Source organism: Bos indicus, chromosome 18 (assembly GCF_029378745.1).
Source record: "Bos indicus isolate NIAB-ARS_2022 breed Sahiwal x Tharparkar chromosome 18, NIAB-ARS_B.indTharparkar_mat_pri_1.0, whole genome shotgun sequence".
NCBI lineage: Eukaryota > Metazoa > Chordata > Mammalia > Artiodactyla > Bovidae > Bos > Bos indicus.
In genome coordinates this window covers 13990699-13999379 of record NC_091777.1, presented here as the reverse complement: position 1 = coordinate 13999379, position 8681 = coordinate 13990699, and the positions used below count along the sequence as shown (strand labels likewise).

Below are 8681 nucleotides of genomic sequence, written 5' to 3'. Positions count from 1 at the left end.
CATGGAACAAAGGGACTGGCTCCAAATTGGGAAAGGAGTGTGGTCAATCCTGTATATTGTTACCCTGCTTATTTAACTTACATGCAGAGTACATCGTGCAAAATGCTGGGCTGGATGAAGCACAAGCTGGAATCAAGATTCCTGGGAGAAATATCAATAACTTCAAACATGTAGGTGACACCACCTTTATGGTAGAAAGGAGAGAGGAACTAAAGAGCCTCTTGATGAAAGTGAAAGAGGAGAGTGAAAAAGCTGGCTTAAAACTCAACATTCAAAAAACGATCATGTCCTCCAGTCCCATCACTTCATGGCAAATAGATGGGGAAACAATCGAAACAGTGACAGATTTTATTTTCTTGGGCTCCAAAATCACTGCAGATGGTGATTTTAGCCATGAAATTGAAAGACACTTGTGCCCTGAAAGAAAAGCTATGACAAACCTAGACAGCATATTGAAAAGCAGAGACATTAATTTGCCAACAAAGGTCTGTCTAGTCAAAGCTATGGTTTTTCCAGTAGTCATGTGTGGATGTGAGAGTTAGATATAAAGAAGGGTGAGCCCTGAAGAGTTGATACTTTTGAACTTTGGTGTTGGAGAAGACTGTTGAGAGTCCCTCGGACTGCAAGGAGATCAAACCAGTCAATCCTAAAGGAAATCAATCCTGAATATTCATTGGAAGGACTGATATTGAAGCTGAAGCTCCAATACATTGGCCACCTGATGCAAAGTCCTGACTCATTGGAAAAGACCCTGATCCTGGGAAAGATTTAAGGCAGGAAGAGAAGGGGATGACAAGAACGAGATGGTTGGATGGCATCACTAACTTGATGGATGTGAGTTTGAGCAAGCTCCAGGAGATGGTGATGGACAGGGAAGCCTGGTGTGCTGCAGTCCATGGGGTCGCAAAGAGTTGGACGGGACTGAGCCATCGAACAACAATGTATTGTGTATAGAATGTCCATATGTAATAATGAAATGTTATTTATATATAAATATAAACAATATAAATGTGGTTGTATTGTATTTAAAGAGCATAAAAGCGTGTTTGTGGGTACTATGGGAAAAACAGTCCAAAACTATAGACAATTCTCAGGAATGTTATTCCTGCTTACCGGTATTGCTGGGAATACCACTGCTTTTCATTTTTCTTCTTTACACTTGCCTCTGTTTCCTGAGTTGTTTCAGTTCAGTTCAGTCGTTCAGTCGTGTCCAACTCTTTGCGACCCCATGAACCACAGCACACCAGGCCTCCCTGTCCATCAACAACTCCCAGGGTACACCCAAACCCATGTCCATTGAGTCGATGATGCCATCCAACCATCTCATCCTCCGTCACCCCCTTCTCCTCCTGCCCTCAATCTTTCCCAGCATCAGGGTCTTTACCAATGAACCAGCTCTTCGCATCAGGTGGCCAAAGTATTGGAGTTTCAGCTTCAACATCAGTCCTTCCAATGAACACCCAGGACTGATTTCCTTTAGGATGGACTGGTTGGATCTCCTTGCAGTCCAAGGGACTCTCAAGAGTCTTCTCCAACACCACAGTTCAAAAGCATCAGTTCCTCAGTGCTCAGCTTTCCTTATAGTCCAACTCTCACATCCATACATGACCACTGGAAAAACCATAGCCTTGACTAGATGGACCTTTGTTGGCAAAGTAATGTTTACAACGAGCTAAAATTCCTTGGATCCTCCAAACATGAAATGGTGGCGCTATTTTCTTTCAGAAAAGAAACGATTTACTGTGAGTTTCCTGCCCACCTCTCTTTTGCCAATAACAAAACGCTACTCAAGGCAGGAACCAGCTGTGGAGCCTTGGGCAACCTTGTTGGGGCTCTTCCAGAATTAGCCCTCAGGGGTCTTCTGAGACTGGTCACTAGATTCCCCTGCAGGAAAAGTGCCCTCAAGAAATTCCAAAGAAGGTTACAGCAGGGAAGATCGTGTTATTGAAATGAGATCTGTCCTATTCAGAGGTGAGGAAGAGTCCAAAGAGATTGGAAGGTTGCTCTGCAAGGTTACAGAGCTGGGAAAAAATGAAAGTGGGGTCCTGAATCCAGAGTACTTGAATCTGGAGTCCAGGGTCTGCTCACACTGGGGAAAGGGTTTCTGAAGCCAACCACAAAAATCCCAAGAGAGCTGTGCTTTCTGTCCCCACCTCTTCTTCAGTCACAACCAGTCTGAACACTTAACCCTAAAATTCTTGCAAGGATACTTGCATATCTGACTAGAAAGCAGATGAATGTAAGATGATATTTTCCACACTGTTTTAAAATATCACCCTTTCAAGATGCAGCCCCCTTTCAGGTGTGAGCTTGCCTGCTCCTTCCTTTCCAGGCAACTGCTCAGTCATCCTGAGTCACTTTTAAGTGGAACAAAACAGTAATTGTCCTTAGGCTGGAATGCTAGACTTCTCTTGTCTGTTTTTGATGTTTCTGTTTTATTTACTTTTATTTGGGCTTCCTTGACAGTTCAGTTGGTAAAGAATCTGCCTGCAATGCAGGAGATACTGGTTTGATTCCTGGGTCAGGAAGATTCCCTGGAGAAGGGATAGGCTACCCACTCCAGTATTCTTGGGCTTCCCTTGTGCCTCAGCTGGTAAAGAATCCACTTGCAATGTGGGAGACCTGGGTTCGATCCCTGGGTTGGGAAGAACCCCTGGAGAAGGGAAAGGCTACCCCCTCCAGTATTCTGGCCTGGAGAATTCCATGGACTGTATGGTCCTTGGGGTCGCAAAGAGTCAGACAGAGCTGAGCTACTTTTACTTTCACTTGCTGCGCAGGAACTAAGACAAACGAAGCTTTGCAGTATTGACACCTAACTGATTCATCATGGTTTTAAAAAAAATCAAATAACTAGAAATCAGCAAAGACCACTGCCTACCAATGAAATTCACTTCCCTACCATAGGGGATCCTTCTCCTTGCCATCAAGCCTTACTAGAATCCGATCCAGGGACACCGTCCCCCCCCCCGCCCCGCCCCCGCCATCAGGCTGCCCAGTGGTTAGGACTCCAAACTTTCACTGTCAGGGGCCAGGGTTCAATCCTTGTTTGGGAAACTAAGCTCCCACAAGTCTCTCGGCCAAAAATAAATAAATAAAATAGAAAGAATCCAATCCAAGTTTCCAGAGTTAACTAGGCTGAAGACAGATCGATGGGAGCTTTATAGAAAGAGAGGGAGGTACACGCTGGCCTGGATGGCCCCAGAGATGGGGGCCCATGTGGATGCACACATGCCAGGCATTTGCAAATATCTCCCTTGTTTGAAACTGTGCAGGGCCTGCTTCAGGCATACCCTGGAATCCTTAGAAGCAGCCCGTTCCTGAAGATGCACCCATCAGGGAGAAAAGTAAATTGTTTATGAAGCCCTCAGTCGCCCAGGAAAAGTCTAGAAGAGAGTGTAAAGTCCACAGAGTAGGGCTATGGGAGTAGGCTCGACCTGGGCTTGGAGTCCTCACTCTCCTGTGGCAAGTCAGCTGCCTCCTCTGGGAAATGGCGTTTCAAACCCACAGCTCCCAGGCACGTTAGGAGGATTCCAGGGAAGTGGAGTTTGTCAAGGGTTTAGCGGAGGGTCTATCTCAGGAAACGGGCATATTATTGTGTGTTGAGTTACCTCACTTTGCCAACAAAGGTCCGTCTAGTCAAGGCTATGGTTTTTCCTATGGTCATGTATGGATGTGAGAGTTGGACTGTGAAGAAGGCTGAGCGCCGAAGAATTGATGCTTTTGAACTGTGGTGTTGGAGAAGACTCTTGAGAGTCCCTTGGACTGCAAGGAGATCCAACCAGTCCATTCTGAAGGAGATCAGCCTTGGGATTTCTTTGGAAGGAATGATGCTAAAGCTGAAACTCCAGTACTTTGGCCACCTCATGCGAAGAGTTGACTCATTAGAAAAGACTCTGATGCTGGGAGGGATTGGGGGCAGGAGGAGAAGGGGACGACAGAGGATGAGATGGCTGGATGGCATCACTGACTCGATGAACTGGAGTCTGAGTGAACTCCGGGAGTTGGTGATGGACAGGGAGGCCTGGCGTGCTGCGATTCATGGGGTCGCAGAGTCTGACACGACTGTGCGACTGAACTGAACTGAACTGAGTTACCTCGCCTAGGCCAGGCACATGATTATAATCCCTTTTCATTGTACAGGACGTGAATTTCAGAGAGGTTAAGCAACACTCTTAACTGTAGCGTGGCAGTGCTATTGCTTCAAGGAGGAAGCTTGCAAGCTGTGGCAGGAAAGGTACTTAGAATGTGGGATGTGGAGGTCCCTGTCAAAACTTGCCAAGGGACAAGTTTTGTCTTTGTCCTAAGATAACTCGAAGCCTTTACAAGGTTTTGGGACAAGGGTGGGTATGATGAGATTTGCATTTTCAAAACTCACTCTGGCTAGAGTGTTGGAAAATGAGTTGGGGGTGGGGAAGAGGGGACCTGAGTGGACTTGGGGAGAGCAGTGGAGGCTGTGGCAGGGGTCCAGACAAGAAATGATGGAGACTTGGACTAGGGTGGTCACAGTGGTAGAGAGGCAGGGGGCACAGAATCAGAAGATTCCAAGGGGTGATTCAACAGGACACAAGCACAAATCTGACCCTCGGGTGGGCGGGGGTAGGGGGGTGGAGCGCTCGATGCCACCTGGACCTGCAGATGTGAGACTTGATGGATGGCTGTGCTGTTCCAGGAGCCTGCCCGGGGCAGTGCCACCCTGGGGCCCCTTCTGTAGTTCCTCCCCCTCCCCAGACACTGGGAAGAGACCTGGTTTGGGGTGAACTGGGGTCCTGGGAACAGAGCTCAGAGACAATCCAGGGGAGTGGGAAGGAGCAGGATCCAGCATGACCTGTAGCTCCACCCGCACCTGGCGGGGAATTCCATCCAACCCAGGACCGGCAACTGCTGCGGGTTCTGAGCCATGAAGAAATTTAAGGAAGTATCATCAGTAAAAATTCGCTTAACATAAAATTAACCATTAACCATTCAAAGGTATACAACCCAGTGGCACCAAGTGCATTGAGAGTGGTATGCAACCGTCAGTAACTGGTTCCCGCATGTTTTCATCACCTTTCCCGTTACCTGCCCTCCTTCCCCACTCCTGCCCCAGCTCCTGGCAGCTGTCTGTCTGGATGTTTCCTATGAACGGCATCACACGTATGTGGCCTTTTTTGACTGGTTTCTTCCATTCAGCACAATGTTTTCAAGGTTCATCCTTGTTGTAGCCTGTGTCAGTGCATCACTTCTTTTTTTTTTAATTACTAAAGTTTATTTTTTAGGGAAGCTTTCAGTTCACAGCAAAATTGAACAGAAAAGTACAGATTTCCCATATACCCTCTGCCACATCCCCAACTTCTCCCTGATATCAACACTCCTTCCGGAGCCAGAGTGGTGCATCTGTTACAGTCGATGACTCTGCATAGACATGCTGTCACTGCCCGGAGTCCCGAGTCTACATCAGGACTCACTGTTGGTGTCCTACAATCTATGGATCTGGACAAACATTCAGTGACGTGTATCCGCCTTTATAGTCTCATACAGAGTAGTTTCACTGCCCTAAAAATCCCCTGTGCTCCACCTGTTTCTCCTTCCTCCCCACAATCCCTGACAAGCACTGATCTTGTCACTTTCGCCATAGCTTTGTCTTTTGTGTAACATCATATGGTTAGAATCAGCCTATAGCCTTCTTGGATTGGCTTCTGTCACTTAGAAAAACACATTTAAATTTCCTCATGTCTTTTCCTGACTTGACAATTCTCTTTAACACTGCGTAGTACTCCACTGCCTGGATGTTCCACAATTTATTCATCCTTTCACCCACTGAAGGACATCTTGGTTGTGCCCAAGTTTTAGCAATTATGAATAAAGCTGCAATAAACACCCATAAGTTTTCAGCTCCTATGAGTAAATACCAAGGGGAGCAATTGGTAGCTCATATGAGAAGAGGATGGTTAGTTTTGTGAAAAATCACCAAACCGTCGTCCAAAGCGGCTGCACCATTTTGCGTTCTGCGGTTGTCGTTCAGTCATTCGTTCATGTCCGACTCTTTGCGACCCCGTGGACCACAGCACCCATGCTTCCCTGTCCTTCACCAACTTCCGGAGTTTGCTCAAACTCATGACCATTGAAGTGCAGCTTATTGATTATTTCTTTCATGGATATTGTACCTAAAAAGTCATCATCATCAAGTCCAAGGTCATCTAGATTTTCTCCCATGTTATCTTCTAGGAATTTTATAGCTTTGAATTTGCATTTAGATCTGTGATCTATTTTTTAAATATATTTTAATTGGATGATAATTACAATGTTGTGTTGGTTTCTGCCATACAACATGAATCAGCTATGAGTGTACATATATTCCCTCCCTCTTGAGCCTCCCTCCCAACCCTCCCACTCCACCCTTTGTGATCCATTTTGAGTTCCTTTTTGTGAAGGGTGTGAGGTCTGTGTGTAGACCGACTTCTTTGCTTGTGGACATGTGTCCGGTTGTGTTAGCACCAGTTGTGGAAAAGAGGATCTTTGCTTTGTTCCACGGTAGAAATCAATTGACCACAGTTATGGGGGTCTATTTTCGGTCTCTAAAGTCTGTCCCAATGATTGATGTGTCTCTTCTGGCCAATACCATGCTGTGTTGATCACCATAGCTTCATTCCTTTTAATGGCTAAATGACTGCATTTATATCACTTTTGTTTATTCATTCATCCCCTGATGGACCTTTGGGTTATTTCTATATCTGGTTGTTATGAGTACTGCCCCTCTGAACTCGGATGTACATTTGCGTGGTTTTATGCTTTCATGCCTCTTGGGTGCGTACCTAGGAGTGTGATCACTGGGTCACACCAGGTATAGCTCTCGATTTAACTTGTTGGGGGACCTGCTTCGCCTCCTAAATGACACTCCTCATTGTTTTGAGTGAGCAAATGCTGACTTGCTAATTGAGAGAGGCCCACGTGGAGGGGAACCAACAGTAACCCCCGGGAGCCACAGGGGTGTGCCATCTTGAGAGTGGGTCCTCCAGCCCCAGGTGAACTCCAGGTCTGATGCCTCTTGGAGCAGAGAGAGCCCTTCCCACAGAGCCCGGCCCAGACTACAGGTTTTTGAGCTCAATAAATGATTGTTGTTTTCAGCAACTGTTTGCAGGTGGTCTGCTGGGCAACAGCGCATCATTGGGGTCTAGAGTCTATTCACACCTTTTATTCCAACCAAAGATCTCCTTGGACCCGGTAAGAACCTGAAACAGATGACTGAGCGTCCACCTGTCATACTGCATGCAATGATTGTGCGCCTTATGTGTACGCCTGTGGAAGTGAAGACTAGTCGTGTGGTGGGGCCCAAAGAGATAAAGAGCTCAAGGCCACACATGCGAGCACTGTCTCTGCCTCTTCCTAGCGAGGGGACTTAGTCCTGTCACCACTCTCAGCTGCAGGCACATCATCTGTAAGATGGAGACTAAGGCAGGGCCCTTTGGAATACACAGAAAACAAATTAAACAAGCTTCATAAAAGGGAATTGTTGATGCAATACCTGAAAATTTGGAAATGGACTTTAGGATATAGCAACAGGAATTGCCCAGCTGAAGCAGTGTCATTTTCTCTGCATGTATCTCTCTCATTCTGTCTCTGTCTCTCCCTCCCCACCCTTCCCATCTCGGGGCTCAATTTTCTCTCCATTCTTGGATCCATTCAGGATCTCACAATGTGTCTGTGAGCTGTTTCATAATGCCCAGGGACAGACAGGGCCTCTCTCCTACAGAGGCAGTCATTTCCAGGGCTGACAGGTACTGGCCAGCTCAGGTTACCTGTGAGCCACTTTCCCTCTGATTGGCCAAGCCTGATATACACCAGGGAGCGGGGAGGAGTCAGCTGGCAGGGGAGGGAGTATCCTAGGGAGAACCCTTAGGTGCTGTTACCAAAGGAGACGTGGCCAGGCATGGGGAAGACATCAAGGCATTTGGCCGAGCCCGTGTCTCCCTGGGCTCTGGAGAGACCCAAGGAGCAGCCGAGCTCCAGCTGTGATGTGGACGCTGAGGTTTGTCCAGCAGAGGGAAGGCTCTTTTCTCCCAGCAGCTGTTGAGTCACTCTTTCCAGAAAGAGAGGCTTGAGAGCGTCTCAAGGGTGGAGGAGGATCTGGTTCCCTTGGGCTCCCAGGCAGCCCGGCTTCATTGTTTTCATTTGACTCAAGGCGCAGAGCAGTGAAGCCAGACAGGTGATGACCATCAGGGCAGCACTGTGGTGTGATGTCCCTGTAAACGTGAAATTTCCACTACAAAGCATTCCCTCAGGCGCTGCAGATCCGGAAACAGCGGGATCCATAAAATCGGTAAAAATGCAAGCTGAAAATTGTGGTATAAACAATCCAGAGCAGAAGCAAAAGAAATTACTATGAATAAAACATATTGAAACATCCATGTGTTCTCAAGATTCTGCCCAGTGTGAGTTTTTTCTATTTACTTTTCCTTCTTTTTCTTTTTTTTCCACTAAAATAGAATTAGACAGTGTTGGCTTCCCTGGTGGCGCAGTAGTAAAGAATCTGCCTGCAGTTCAGGAGAACTGGGTTCAATTCCTGGGCTGGGAAGATCCCTTAGGGAAGGGAATGGTGACCCACTCCAGTATTCTTGCCTGGATAATCCCATGGACAGAGGAGCCTGGTGGGTTACAGTCCTTGGGGTCGCAAAGAGTCGGACACGACTGAGCAACTAACACTT

The 8681-nt window shown here is 47.1% G+C and overlaps 1 long non-coding RNA gene across 1 annotated transcript; it reads left to right on the top strand.

The window, feature by feature from the left end:
* The first annotated feature begins 7766 nt into the window (after positions 1-7766).
* LOC139177055 (uncharacterized) lies at positions 7767-8395 on the top strand. The gene is made up of 2 exons (XR_011561444.1): positions 7767-8005; positions 8159-8395. It is a non-coding gene; the product is annotated as an uncharacterized lncRNA (long non-coding RNA).
* The last annotated feature ends 286 nt before the right edge of the window (positions 8396-8681 follow it).